Below are 16,316 nucleotides of genomic sequence, written 5' to 3' on the forward strand. Positions count from 1 at the left end.
TTTAGAGTTTTCACTTAGTAAGAAAAACATAAATATGTAAGTTTGTTATGACGGACCAAAAATCCATGTTTCTCTTGGAGGTCTCTATTCAGCAGTAGGCTTACTGTTCACAATAATCAGAATTAGGAAAAGTATTATTCCTGTTATCTTTTATCACCCTCAAAAAAGGATCTCCAGTGCTGATCAAAAGCATTATGATTCAGGTGGCAACATAACCACAGTGATATAATTTCAATTACTTATAGCACTGTTGCTATAGTTGCAAAAGCTTCAGGCACTCTACATTAGCAAGGTTTATTCTGGCAGTGCTGGAGTATATATGAAGTAAGGAAACAAAGACTTGGGACAAGGAAACACTGATTGTTTTAGAGGCTGTTCATTTGTGTGCGTGTGACTAAGTAAGGAAGCATATTTAATTCTTATTTATTCACAGTACCAAAACAATAGTAGAACTTCATTATAATACACTATTCTTATTCTTATAACTGTTGTATTAAACAGTTAAAAGAGAGAGACAAATAAATAGGGGAAATCTGTGAACTTCAGTATATTGATTAGGTAAATGGGTAATCAGATAAAGTAAGTCTGCATATTGTCATATTTTTCTACTCATTGACCTTTATATCACTTTTTGTCACTACTGACCTTGTTTATGAGGCAAGCACAATCTGAGGAAGTGTGTCTGGGAATTGTATGATAGTCTACAGCAAGCCTGGGAAATGCAGTGGACTGCTGACTCATTCAAGTATTTTGTGTATAAATAGGTCAGTTCCAAATCTTGGTTGGGTTATAGCAGTTTTGTTTGGTATCACATTACATTGTAATGTGACATTTGGTATCACATTACTCTTGCAGTATACCACCCATTTTTCCTTGACTGGATCGTGTGTATTTAAAACTCCAAATTGATAAACTGTAATGCCAATATATATTGTTTGTAAATATAGAATGTCACCTGCAACAATGTGTAGCATTGCTGCCTGCTATGCAGCACCTGGCAGGGCTTCTTTAGGGGAACACACTGTCTTCTGCTCAGCTGCTGCTCTGTAGCATGACTGAGATCATGGCATGTGCATCTGAAATATGTGAGTAGTAGATTTGTGAGATACTTCAGTTCTCAGTGAAGGTAAAGAAGTATTCAGGTCTGGATGCAAGTAGGCTTTTCCTTGTAACAGTACAGTTAAATATATAGAAAGGATACACTTTCTTGTTTGAAAAAAGAATAGCCTTAAAATAAGAGTGACTTTTTTTTTTCTTTTTAATTCAACACAAATAGTTGAATGTTTTGTTTTTTATTTTTTTCCTTAAATCAGATAACTTGTATCCAGTTTTGTTTGGACCTTGTTTCTATACCAAAGTAATATTTTGGCAAATCTGGTCTGTGCCAAGACACTGCATAATGAAAACTAAACTGAAAGCTTGAGTTGAGGAAAGGGAGTACATAGACTGCATGTTTCCAGAGTAATTTGATAATTTCTGGAAATACTGTTTTTTATTCAATAGGTGGCACTCTTCACTGTATGTCAGAAGAGGAATGCCTAGGCATAGTTCTAGGGGATATTTCGACTGGTAATAAAGTGGTCATTTCTGCTTTATAAAGTGAAGGCTGTGGGAGATTTGCCTCTCACTTGTAGCAAGAGTACATGTGTGCAGCTTCTAGCATTGTTGTTTTTCTAGCTTTCTTTAAAATTGTATATTTAAAATCCATGTTTTTTAAATTCACATTGCATTTCAATTTCTCATTCACTCTTTCCTAAACCACTGTAATTTGCTATTTAAAATTATAAATAAATTCTCTGCTCTGAGTAGAGGAGCAGAGAGGAGTGTTATTCCTGAATACTTGATAGTTGTAAAATACAGTATTTTACAAACTTAGTATCTGAGAGAACTTACCTTGAAATTTTGACAAGTCCCTTGGACAAAATATTTTTTGTTTCTGGTTCCTAGGTGGAAATTATGAATAGTTTAACTAAACAGAATTTAGCTCTGTGTGTTAGGACATTACTTGCAGTAGCTATAAAGGTAACTCTATTAGCTTTCTTTGATGTGTGTGTGGTAGAATGCTTTATTTTTTCACTATTGTAAAATTGATTATTTAAATTTATTTGGATAATGGTAATGACCTTCTCTTCAAGGGGAAAAAAATACATTAATCTTATTTCTGGAGGAGACTATTTAGTAGGTGCTGGCTTCTGAAATGAAAACATTTATGGATTCCTCCACTACAGTTAACCTCATATGTGCTGTAAAACTTCATAGTCTCAGCAAAATCTGTGAATAAACACACAAAACAAAATCAGAAGATAAAACTTCAATCTAATTTACATTTAATATAAACACATGAAATCTGCTAAATATTGCACTTGAATTAGTGAAACGAAGGGCTTTGGAATCTGAGTTCCTCCTTTACTTTGAAAAAAATTGTCCCCAGTGAATTAATATACCAAAGAATGTATTGTATGCATTGTTGAAATGCATTGTGAAATTTCAATCCAACTGAAATCTATCTGTACCATGGTATCTGGGCCCTTGCTGAATTTCTTTTAGGTTTCAGTTTGACCTTAGTTCACTTGTTCTTCATTTGAAACCATGTCTGACTCTCTCCGCATTCTTTCATCTTTCAGTTTCCTGGAAACCACTGAGCTTATCTTTGTTTTGTGGATGGCATTGTTAACTGCTGCTTCAAAAAATACTCAGTTCAGCTGCCAAATGCGTGTTGCTGAGCATTAATGAAAAGAATTTTATATAGAAAGAATAATAAATTTAGTTATTTTTTCAATTGTACCTTTGTCTTATTGGCCTTCCGTGATAATCCACTGGCACGTTTGATGGTGTGTTGAATTTCTTCATGGCAGACAGTAGGTTTAAATGCACATCAAAGCAAGCTATTATATAAGATAGCTTCACCTTTGCTGGCTATACATGTGTTGATTTCTAATGCTGTCTAATTTATGCCAAAAGTCTACCTACACATATCTGTTTTGGAGTTTTGGTTAAGTATATAAAATCAAAAATACTTCAAATGCCTGTTGAATATATATGGATGTAAGTGTCCATACACACATATAAATGCCAATTACCTCTTGGCATGACTGAGGTACTGATAACTACTTGAAAAAAAGGTGTCCTCTTACTTCTAGTAAGTGCTTTTAAGACAGAAGCTAGATATAGTTATCCTAGTCTTAAATTTAAATTTATCAGATGTCTGTACACCTCTAGGAATCTTTTTTTTCACGAGTTCATGCAATATCGTGGCCAAATGCATTTTGTGATTGTTAATTGTTAAGGTTTTTTTTTAATACCAAGAAGTTTTAGGAGAATATACATTGGTTATTGAAATAGCTGAAATTTGCAGAAAGGTGAGCAATTGGTGAGGATGATGACGAACAAAAATAATAAGTGTGACAGTGCTGTCAGGAGCTTTGATTACCTACAGGAGCTTACTCCAAAAAGGATAATTTGTATCTTTTTGATGCAAAATAAAGTCTATTGATCAGAAAATATTGATCAGTTAAACTCTTAATGTTGCTTCTAGTTTATATAGAAAATTAAGATATTTACGTAAATACCTATTAAGCTGAGCTACATCCGTATGATGGTGATAATTAATATTGCCAGTTGCATCATAAGTATTAATAATGTGGTGATACTCTGTATGAGAAATAATTGCTGAAATTAGATACCTGTAATGGGATCTGTTTTAAATATAATGGATTTCTAGGTAAGAATGATCAAATTTTCTGTCAATTCAATGTTCTGATCCTACTTCTGCCAAAATGTAATTTCCGGGTAAGTCAACAACTCTGCTGGTTAACAACTCTACTACATTGTGGTGTTTGCCATCATAAATCATCTTTTACTACTCACCTATCTCTAAATTCACGTACTGCTAGTTATAGTCATTGTTTGATCTCCTCCCATTTTGTGTCTCTAACATGACTGAAGTGTAAATTCACTGCTTTCTTAGTTTTGTTTATTTATAAATGACATTTAACACCATCAAACAGATTATTATTGGAAAAGTGCTTTTCCTTAGATGGTGAGTCCATGAAAACTGACTTGCTTCTGTGCTCTTGTGTTATTTGTTCAGTATATATTTGTTGCACTGCTGTCCTCTCTAACCTCAACAAATATAACAGTGTTGTTGTATTTGCCTATTACTTTATTTTATTGTGCCGTCCATATTTCTGCTTCCTGATTTCTCTCATCATGTCCAGTCTGGGTTCCATGTATCTACTTATAAGGTTCTTTTTCATTCCTTCTTAACTCCCCTTTCAACCTGTCTTTAGTTCATGGTTGAGATAAATGCATGGCTTCAAAGCAGGATGGTGCCCTTCATCCTATGGTTGTGTTTTTAAAAGAATTGTATATTGCTCTGCTCATTCCTGAAGTTTTCTGGTTAAATACAGTCAAGCATATAGAGCAGTGGAGCTTTGGTGTTTCCCAGGTACTTGGTTATGTGTGCAAGGAGAAGGTATTTACTGTTGTCACACATCTCTACTAGCAAATGCAGGTCTTCCTTGTTCCTTGCTGCAAGTTAGCACTGTTCTTTAATCCCTGTAGTAAAAGTATTATTTTTGTTGGCCTGCTTGATCTCTGTACTCTAAGTGAAATAGTTAGGAAAAAGCGCCTGTTTCTCTGCAAATGTTGTCGGGGAAGGCTGTTTCTGTTTTGCCCTAGGATGTCCCATTCAAAATGAGGAATGAAAAACAACAGGGCTGCTGTGGAGGAAATCTCCTGTGTACTTAGGTGTCATTTGTCCATTGTGGGTGAGTATTAGCATCTTAATATTTTGATAAGTAGCATGCAAATCCATCTCTCCATCTTATAGTTGGTGGCTGCGTGATTTTGTGTCTGTGATAAATGTCAACATAAAAAATTTTGGCTGTAAATTTATCTTGTGTGTTGGTATGTCTGCATGTACCAACTGTGAAGTAGAGCTTTGTTTTTTTTTCTTAAGATACTTTAGCTTATCAGACCAGGATGGAAATGTAATCATACAGCATCTCTAAGCGTGGAAGATATAAAGCACATAGCAGATGCACAGGTTGGAGATACTCCTGTAAACATCAAACTACTTGATGGCCATGTGGGGTTCCTAGGCCAAAACCTTCTTAAATGTCCTAGCAATATGTGACTTTTATAAATATTTGTAATATTGCTGTTGGCATGTTGTTTTTTTCGGTTTAAACTATATAATGTTTTATGTATTTTCACCTATGAAAGGTAGTAGTGGTAATCAGGAAGTAACTTTCAGCATGATTCCTAAGAATATAAAAATCCCATTGAATTTATAGGTAAGAGGGATACTGCAATGAATGTTTTAAAGCAAACTGATAGCATACTGTGATAGATCTGATAATCACAGTTTTATGACAAAGCTTAGTTGAAAGCGTGAAGTACTTCTGATGGAAGTTTGGCTTCCAGAAAAAATTTCCTGTGATGACAACAGCAGTATTTCTAGCACAAATGTAGTAATTTTATTCTCAGTAACAGGGTAATCTTGTTTACGGAGTCAAAACAAAGTTGGTTGGAGAAAAGCTTTGAAAGTTTTTTCTTGTGTGTCTAAATAGTCTAATTATACATCATACTTTCAGTTGTGCTGCACAGCACAGGTCAGTATCAAAAAATACTTAAGAGGCTGGGATGTCCCCTTTCCAGAAAATCTGCACTTAAAATATTCCCTCTCATTAGAGCTAAGGACGTATAAACTTATGATGGAAAAAATACCTAAATGCCCAACATTCTGCTACTGAGTATTTGTACTGGTTGCCAGTTTGGCAGGGTTGGGCACCTCGTGGCTTGTCTCATGCTTAAGTCTGCTTTTTGATGCTGGACTGAGCATTCCTTTGTCTATGGCCTCTCTTTGCTACACATGCTCAGAGCATGCCAATACACCCAAGCAGCCATAGGTACAAAGCATGTTGTCAGGCACAAACAAAATGATGCCTCTTTTCTTTCAGAAACACAACCTGTTTTAGGGTACTCCCCCACGTTATTCAACCTCAACAATTTCATCTCTCAGCTGCTTTATCTCCGTTTTGCTTCTGGCAAGAGAGTGACCTAACCCTACATAATTCTTTTTCTAAGATTTAGAGGAGGAAGGACATCATCTTTCCCATAGTGCTATTACAATATTCATCCAGGAACAAGTATTCAGGGGCAAACCAGAATAAATTAGCAGGATGATATTTCTCTGGCCTGGTGATGGGTGGAATATTAAACACTGGTTGTATCTCATGCAAAATGCATCAACAGGTTGTTGTGTGGGGACTAGGAACTTCCTTTTTCTGGTTTAGATTAAAGGCTTCTAGCACCATGATTTTTTTTTTTTTTTTGTTCTGACTAGTCTTCATTTTTTTTTGTTGTGGTTTGTTTTCAGGGCTGTGATGAGGTTTTTTCAGACTCACTTATGTTCTAGCCATCGAGGTCTCCCCTCATAAAAAGGGGAATTAAAAATGGCTTTCTGGGCATGTACTTTTGTGACTATGCAGGGCAAGTGTAATTGTCATCCCACAAATTGATTGTGTCCATGTGAAAAGCATAGCCGCATACTTTGTAATAAAGCCTAATCTTTCACACTGTCCTCCAGTTCTTAAAGAAGCAGGGTTGTAGGATCTTATCTCTGTGTCTTTTTTCCATTGTCTGGTTTGGTTTTGGATTTGATTTCCCCTTAGAGCAGGGTGCTAAAAACACCAAAGGTGTGGGTTTGATCCCTGTACAGGCCATTCACTTCAGAGTTGGACTTGATCATCCTTGTGGGTCCCTTCCAACTCAGAATATTCTGTGTGATTCACCTCCTTATTTCTTCATTTTGGCACTGTTCTGCTTAGAGATACTGAGAAGTGTACATTGGTGTATAATACTGCATCATAATTATCACTTTTTATGTGTTCTGTACTACTTAATTATGGAGAAATGCTTTCTGTATAGGGTCTTACCTTTAGTTTCAACTATTCATGTACTACCCAAAAAAGAAGCCCATTATAATAAGTTGACATTGGAAGACTAGACTTTGTAAGAAATGCTTCTTAATATGACCCATTTTTGTTTTTCTATTCTGCCAATTATGTTTAGGAGTGAATTGGCTTGAATTCCTTCTTTAGAAGAACTTTCGCATTTCTGAATGATTCCTTTAGGAGTATTTGCACTGTATCTTCATAGACTCTTCCTCCTGCTTTTTGTTATAATTTAAAGAGTAAACCAATTGTGTAGTAGGTTATGTTTCCAAAATTTTTATGAGTTCTGTCACTGCCCTTTTTTTAAGAACACTTCCCTATTCCTTATGTGGTTGCCTCAATTTTCTGACATGCAGAGTAGTCCCCATTCCATTCTGGTGGGATCTAGTCATTATTCATATCATATAGTCTTTCCTGCCTAGACTATTGATGTTCTTTATTTAAAACTGTGTATTTTACTTTTGATTGCATTTATTTTCCCTAGTGCCTCAATGCAAAATGTAATTATACTGTGGTATGTGTTGAACATTGAACAATGTTTGTTGCTAAGACGGGTATTTAGCTCAATGTTGTGAATAGTTTCACATTTTGAGATGTTCATGGAAAAGAAGATTAAAACTGAGTAACTGTTTCTACAAACATGAACATGTGGTTGTAGCTGTTCTTTTTTTCTTCTTAGCTGCTTTTCTTTCTGTAAATCAAAGCCTTCCTTCAGAGAAATATCAAGGAAGAGTGGTGTCTCTCAGCAGGGAGTCTTCATTCTGCAGGAAACAAACATTTTGTGCCTGTCCTCTGCTATTGGCTTAAATGTAATAGAAGCCTATTAAGAGTGTGCTGGAAGCTTGTGGTTTGTGAGAAGCAGTCTACAGAGGCTTTTCTGTTGAAGCCATGTATATTACTTTCTCAGTGAAATTGCATATAAATATGACACACTGCTACAGTTTTTTGATTTATTATATATTTAACAGGCATATGTGTGTAATTGGAAAAGTAATTAGAGTTGCTTATGGTTGGAATTGTCACTCACATACAATATCTTGTCCTTTTTTTGTTTAGGATAATTGATTGAGGAAATAAAGCTCATTATAAGTACCAACAAATGTTTTTATTGCTAGTATTTCTAGAGGCAAAGCTAGAAAGCAGTAGTGAGGTAAGTGACTTTAAAATGATAGCAATAACCAGCTAAGAATTTTTAATTCAGTAAAGAAGCAAAAGAACGGTGATCTTTTTGCTATTGGATATGAAGGAATGCATTGTAACCTCTATTTGTTATATATATGTGTTGAGAGAAATTTTGAGTATGGTGTGATGGTACTTCTCAGAAAGGCATGTCTTTAACCTGAACTTATATAACAATAATAATAAACCTGATTTATGTTAATTCAAGGAATGACAGAAGTAAGAACTGTATAGAATGAAGAGAATATTGACTTATTTGTGGAGAAAGATCAGAAATACTCACTGTGCATACATTATTCAGACTCTTTATGAATGATACACATAGACTGTAACCTGTAAATATTATAGGTGTGAAGTGTGGAGATAAATAAGGGATGCATAGTGAATTCATGCAAACAGCCATTATGCAAACAAATGCCTTTCCACCTGAATGGCATAAAAACTGAATTATCAGTGTTTCAAATTACTGTATGAGTAACTTTGGTCTTTCAGTCTGTGTCTCATTACCAAATGACTTCCAGCCACTGTGTAGTTTTCTCAAGGTGTAACAGAGTTTCTCCCTTTTTAATCAATCCACCTGTCAAACACTTTTTGATCGGAGAAGTGTGAAAACTATCCTGTAATACAAGTTCTAATACAAAAATGGCCTTTAACTTGTCTTTGTATTCTTTATTTTCATTTAACTGGAGTTCCTTATCTGACAGTTTGCTTTTTAAACGTTTTTAGTACAATATTTTTTAGTTCTTTTATGAGACTTTTGTACTGTCACTAGGAGTTTCAGGTGCAGTATATGAAAGCTAAAACACTAAAGCATACTACTGGAAACAGAATTGATAATGTTAACAGAAAAATCAGCTGCAAATTTAGATTTCTTATGTTAATGATTGTTTTATTTTCATAAAAATGAGTAAAACAAAATTAGATTAAATCTGTTTTATTGTTACATGCTGAATAATTTATTTTTTCTAAATGCAAGTGTTGCTTAATAAGAGGATGATCATAGTAGGAAAAGTAATATCTGTGTCTTGCTTGTTTTTATGCCAGGGGTTCATAACAGCATTTAGCTACAGAGTAAAGTGAGTGGACAAATCTTTTAATTAACCTCCGTCATTATACATCATGCCCTCTTCATTAAATAGATGTAACAGGGAGAAAAGCCAGTTGTTTCTAATAATTTTCTAGTGCTTTTGTGGTTTGTATACTTCAGTGTTCTGAAGGTCGGATAGAACTACCAGACCATAAAATCCAGCCAGCGAGAGATCTGGAGCTAAGAGAGCTCAAGGATTTATTAAGTGATGTGAAACTCTATTGTTTTGTGCATGTGTTACATAATTGCTGTCAGTGCAAGGCTGTTAAAATTCCCTGCTAGTAATAACACGAATACCATTTTATAGCTTCAAGAGGAGATAAAAGAAGTTTCTTAGTCAGCACTTCAACAATATCACAGCACATGTCAGTTTTATTATTCTGGGGCCTTCAGTTTTGGCAGATGCTCTCCATTCTGGCTGTGGTGTGGTAATTACCATATAAATTAAGCAGTGAAATAAGCTGAGTGCAGCCTTATCCCTGTTGCTGGTAACCAGGTTGCAAGTATCACAGTGTGAAACAGGCATAATTCAGGCTGATTATATTTAGAAGGCCACATTTTGAAATCCTGGACCTTTATCCCAATTCGAGTCAATTTTAAAAGTAAAGTGAAGCCGTTTAGTTGCTGTGCAAACAGAAGGATCATTCTTTCTCCACAAGGTACTCTCTATAATAGCATTCCAGGAATTAGTTCAATCCATCCTGGTTTGATTCATAGCCACTAATTATATTTCAGCATGCATTCTAGTGCTTCAAATTATATGTGTCCCTACTTTAATGAGTTGTAACTAGTCCTTAAATGGGGAGCTTTGCACTTTTCTTTTATATCTAACAGGCTTTACTTTGGATTTTATGGGATTAAGCTACTATGGAAAATCTAGAAAGTAAGCTGAAATTAGTGGTTTTGTTTTATTTTGTTTTGTGCTTTTTTTTCCCCCCTAATACAATTAATTCTGCTCATTTGGGAAGCTTTGGAAATTGTTAAATCAAGAGTCCAAATGCAAATTTCTCAGATAATAGTGGTAAACCAGATATTTTTCTCCATGTGATAAGTAACCGCATGTGTCAAGACCGGGCAAAGAAAATAAAGATGATGTGGGCGACTGATGCTTTTTAAAATCAGAAAAATGGTGTTGGCAAATAAAAACCTCAAAAAAAAAAATAGTCTATTACATAAGGGGTTTTTTTTTCTGGTGTTGCATTACAGAAGTCAAAGCATTTTAGAGGACTGGATGTGTTATGAATGGTGTAGTGGACACAAAAAAACATGGCCAGGGTTTCAGTGGGCAAGTGACAAAGCTGATGATGTAACTGCAATCTTTTGATTTAAAGTCTTCTTTTAAATTCAGTGTCATGGAAACAACAAGAGCAAAATCTTGTGCCATCAGTGTTCGGCTACAGTTAATTGTCTAGTCTTTTGCTTTGCTAGACTATTTTTTCTATATTAAAAAGTCAATCCACAAAACTGCTGGATTAGACATAATCTATGGTCTTTTAATAAAATGGAAAATAAAATTTGCTTACTTTTCATCTCTGGGAGATAATGTGCAAAATATTTAAGTTATTAAATTTATAAGAAGTATCTTTGCATTTGAAAGATACTAAATTTCCTATCTTCTCAATTTGCAAGTACTTTTGGAATAAAAACTGTTTTCTCTGTTTTGTTGATTTTCTTCAAGTAGAGCAGATGGATTTCCTTTTACATTATTGACATGGACCTGGCAGTATAAACAGGGAAACAAAGCTGAAATAATAGGTACTTCAATCTTTAAATATCAGAATTGTATTTAACTATTGTAGAAATAAACACTAGTGTCAGAACCAATTCCAGCTCAGTTAATTTTATTATTCCTATTTCAACTCCTCTTTGGTGTAAGGTATTTCTTTTTTCTGCTCTGGTATGTTGTTTGGTTAGGATCCTTCTCCTCTTTTCCTGTGTCCTTCAGTGAGCTTTTCTCAAGAGCTGATTGACTTATTTTTCTAACTGACAGTTTAGGTAGTTTCATGCAGCACCTCAATGGCCTTTAGAAACAAAGGTGGTACATAAAAATAAGCTCTTATTTGAATAGCTTGATTTTGAATTACTGGGGTAATCTTTCTATGAGCTTATTGAATACATTTTGAAGTAGTTAGAGGAGGTACCTCCAATCTACCAGATAGATGGTCCATGACATTAAATGACTTTTTCTCTTTTGAATAATCCTTTTTCTTTCTCATGTTTGTAAACCTGTTCTGAAGATAGTATTAGATCAACCATTTAAATACAACCCACATTTTCTGTATGTGTATCTACTCTATTCATTGTTGTTAATCCTTGTTATGTATAATTACCTTTATTAGGGCTCTTCTGTTTGTATTTTCTTAAAGGATTACATCAATTAGGACCTGCCGTAATCCCACAGACTTTTGAGAAGTCACAGAGTAGTATGACTGGCTGTAGAGATCTGTTTGGGCAGAATAATTTTGATATTGAATGCTGAAGTTACTACTTGGTTTTGATACTCAGACCTTTCAGTAAATGCTTAGTTTGGTAAGACCTTAATGGGAGTATTTTCTGTGCTTGACAGATATCATCTGAGAACACAGGTAACTGGATAAAAACAGTAATTGGTCCTGAGAATATGGGAAGGAAAGAGCTTGGTTAATCAGTAGAGATGTTGCAGTTAAAGTTTGGTAAACTGTTGATCTTGCTTCATAAGCAAATACATACAACAAAACAACTCTAAGCTACTAATTATATTATACTACATGACTTATTATCTGGAGTTTTGCCAGGTAGAAAATGATTAGGCCAAATCTTACTTGTTCTTTCACAGTTGACCTCCCAGTAATCCCACAGAGGAGGAAAAAAACCCAGAAAAACAAACCCAAAACTCAACCAAACCCCATGGGAAGTAATATTTTGTGGGGAAAAATGTGCTTAAGTGTTGTCAAACTTAATATTGCTTGTTGAAAACTTTAATTCCACTTCTATCCTTCACTCTTATTCATTCACAACTTTACTTGTCATTTCATTACAAAAAATACTTTTAAATAAAAGTAAAATACTTCTTTTATGTAGTATCTAAGACATTGGTAGAACCTATTTCAGTACTGGAATTATATATTTGCATGGAGCTCTTGACTCTTTAGCTTTTCCTTCTCTACTGTCTCTCAGGCTTCCTGTTTGTATTCTGTTTGCTATTATTTGTAGTGTTTTTTCTTTGAGTTTCTTAGTGTGTGAGTGGACTAACCATGTTAAGCAGGGCAATGTAGATCACAGCTGTTCCTCTTATGTTTAGTTAGTTTTGAATGTGGAGTTTACTTTTATAAATTCCACTGAGCAGGCAAATAACAGAAAACAAAATACACTGTGAGGACAACAGATTTCAATGTGCAATTTTAATCCTGATTTATAATTTTCTTTCATTTTGTTTTTGGAACACTGCATGCAGCAAACACTTTCTAATTCAATTTGTTCTTAATCTTCTCAATTTAAAACCATTTCTGTGGTTTACCTCACAATTATGTATTTGAAACTATAAACTGCCAGGTGATGTGCAGATTTGCTAAGTGCAAATAAATAAGAAGTTTAAGTAAGGTTAAATTAAGTAGTGTTGATGTGTAGTTTGGTACAGGATACCAGAATCTCATGCAGAAATATTATTTATCTTCTGGTGAAAGCTAGAGGAAACAATCAAGTTGCCTTAATTAATCTCCATGTATCATTAAGCCTTACTAGGTTGTTTTTTCACTAAAAGGGAAGAATAGTTGCCTGAATGAAGCCTACACTCTTCTTCTAAAGTTGTGCAAATGTGATGTGGACAAAAGGCAGGAAACTAAACTAACTAAAGGTAAAGATGGGAATGACTTTCAGCTCTTTGTTACAGTAAAAACTCCTAACGTCTTTAAGAGAAGTTTTAGAAGAGTGTAAAAACTAGTAAAGTAATATAGTATAGGAAGATATAATGTACAAGATTGAAAAATCCCATTTTGGACAGATTTATGGTATGGCACACTAAATTTTGAATTTAGTGATTTTAACAACCTGTCTGGCTTGAACTAGCTCAGCATTTCTCTATAGGAGAACATTTAAAGTAGACTCTAATTAATCATTAATGGTTTTGTGAAATGAATTCCCCCTGCAATGAGTTTGCTTTATCTGCATAGCAGCCATAACAGCTGAAAATTGCAGACTTTCTGCTCTGAAGAAAAGCGTTCAATTTTTGGATACCTGTTATTGCAAGAAAATACAAGAGAAAAAAAAATAAAGGTACACTTGATTTGAAGTGAGATTGTGTGAAAGTGCTTTAAATCATTCTTGCATAGCTGTCTAGTTCAAAATGCCTGAAGACAATTGACATGTATTTCAACTTGATGGATTGATTAGTAAGTATTACTTTGGCCCCAAAAAATGCAGTCTTCAAATAATTAAGCAATAATTAAAAATATGCTGTATTTCTCTTAACACTGACATTACTGGTGTTCTTTCAGCCTTTTGAGTTTCTTTTTGTTAAGAAAGAGGAGCTCTTATCTAAAACTCTGTGTACTGCCAGATTCTTCACAGAATGCCTGTGTACAGGAAACAAAGTGACTTATGCAAATTGCTCTACTCTGAAGGTTTTAAATATAGATGCAGTTGGGTAGGTGTCAGGTAAATTCAGAGGGAGATTACTTGTATAAATTAATTTGTAAGTCCAATATTATTTTTTTTCTCTAGGTGATTAAGATTTTTTCCCCTGAATAATCTGCTAATTCATATTCTATCAGATCACTGCATCTCTTTCAGATAAGATATATATAAGTGCTTAAATTATGTCAAGACCAGTCACTTTAGAAACTTGATATTATATAAACAAGTGTACACTGCAGGAAAGGCTACTTTCAAATAAATGAAATCCATTTAGAGCTACATGTGCATTCATGTGCTCTCTATGATTGTTGTTTGTGCTTGGATGTCAAGGTGCCTAAAATATATTTTAAAAAGCCCTTCATGCAGTTTCTTAGTTTGTACTTTAAATGTTTAAGGAGTCTGCTCAAGTCTTCAGTCAGTTTAAGGTTCCAAGCTAAAGCTAATCATAATATCTGCTCATGATTGCCTTTATTAAAATTGAAAAGTCTGTTAGACTGATTTTTACTAGTTAACCTTCTGAAAAACTAGAAAGTAGACAGATGTCTTTTCATTTTGAGCAGAATACTGTTATTCTATATTTTGAGTACAGGATGAGCATTATAGCTTGGATAAAATAAGAAGTCTTTCATTCTCAGGCCCATTTAGTTTCAAGGAATGTCATTTATGTGGTAATTTCCTTCAGCATTTATTTCCTGTCCTAAATCTTGAATGAATCAAACAGAATATATTACCTGTGGCATAAATTTTAAAATAGTATCATCTTGACATCTCTCTGCAAGGAGGGAGAATAGCCTGATACTGTGCTGCTTCTTAGGCCTTTGTATAACTCTGTAAATTAGTAATTCAGAATTATTGCTTCTTTTGAACATTTTATTTATATATGAATATGCATGCCTAATAGTCTTTACAGGTAAACTAGGCAGTTGTTTAATGAGCCATAACATTTATGGCTTTTGGAACAGAGCTTATCGGCAATGTTCAAGTCATATTCTTTGTTATGTTTTTGTAATGTGACAGAGAAAGAGCAGAACACATACTTAAAGAAAAATATTCCAAATGGAATTAATTTTCTTTAAAACATTACTCTTCCTCCTCTTTGTAGATATTTTGTGTTTGGGCACAGTAGCCTTAAGAAAGAATTCTGGAATAGGAAAGTAGTGATGATAGAAACAGTGGTATTGTATCTCAGTCTTCTGTAGTGAACTGATAGAGTAGAAGTTGTTCAAAACATTTATCTAAACATCACAAATATTTTCACATAAACTAAAAAATATTGAATACATAGTTCTAAAATAAATTTTTTACAGATTGTTTTTCTGCCAAACATAGTATGGTTTTGACTAAGAAGGCTTGCATAGAATCATTTAGGTTAGAAAAGATCTTTAATGTCATTGAATCCAATCCAGCACTGCCAACTCCCACCTCTAAACCTGTCCCTGAAGTGCCACACCTGCACATCATTTAAATACTCAAGGGGTGATGACTCAACCACTTCACTGGGCAGCCTATTCCAATACTTGACCACCCTTTCAGTGAAGAAATATCTAATCTAATCCTCCTGTGGTGCAACTTGAGGCCATTTCCTCTGTCCTGTCACTCATTACATGGGAGAATGTCCATCTGCCTGCAATCTTCTCTTTGTAGTTGTAGGGAGCAATGAAGTCCCCCCTGAGCCTTCTCTTCTCCAGGCTAAACCAGCCCAGCTCCCCCAGCTGCTCCAAGCAGGGCTTGTGCTCCACATCCTTCTCCCCCTTCATTGTTCTTTGATTGTGAATTACTTTTTTTTTAACTAGTAAAGTTACCAATAAAATAAAATACAGTGATAAGTCAAAAGATGTATTTAGTGTTTGAACATATGTTGTGTGAAGCAGTAAGAAAAAGAAACTAACCATTCAAATATTGTACTTTGGCTGAACAGCAGTACAAGACAGAGCACAATGAATGACATCTTTAGCTCAGTACAGTATCTGTTTTCTCAGAATTAAAACGTAGGTTTACTAGGTTTGTTAGAAAAAGGGAATATTGGTCAAAGAACTATTAAAGCTATTACTATATAGACAATGTAAGAAATAGTTTTCATCTTGAGTTAGCATATTTATTTTTCTGTTCTGACGGATTTATCAGGATCATTTATATAAGACATGAAATAGTAGGAAATGTCTTAGGCTTATTTTCTGTGAAAGCAGAATATATACACATAACAAATGTGTTACTCTTAAATTATTGTTTATAACAGCAGGGTGGTAGTTTGGCTTAGAGTGTTCAAAATGTCAGTAGCTTATCTCTAGCTTTTGGCATCCTTTAATTATTATTATGCTTTATTGGCATATATCCGCACAACAATCTTTAATAAAATGGGAAACCTTGCTGTAAGTAGTGTTTTGTTAGTGTGACAAGTAGACTAAACAGTAAAGGTCAAAGTAAAGTGTCAAGAATTCATATTGAATTTCAAAGTGTCTTACCTCAAAGACATACTATTG

The 16,316-nt window shown here is 34.3% G+C and overlaps 1 protein-coding gene across 3 annotated transcripts in view; it reads left to right on the forward strand.

The window, feature by feature from the left end:
- The window catches only part of FSIP1 (fibrous sheath interacting protein 1), a 67,448-nt gene that overhangs the window by 18,653 nt on the left and 32,479 nt on the right, over positions 1-16,316 (forward strand). The gene's annotated exons all lie outside the window — the stretch shown is intronic.

This window comes from Oenanthe melanoleuca, chromosome 5 (assembly GCF_029582105.1).
Source record: "Oenanthe melanoleuca isolate GR-GAL-2019-014 chromosome 5, OMel1.0, whole genome shotgun sequence".
NCBI classification, from domain to species: Eukaryota; Metazoa; Chordata; class Aves; order Passeriformes; family Muscicapidae; genus Oenanthe; species Oenanthe melanoleuca.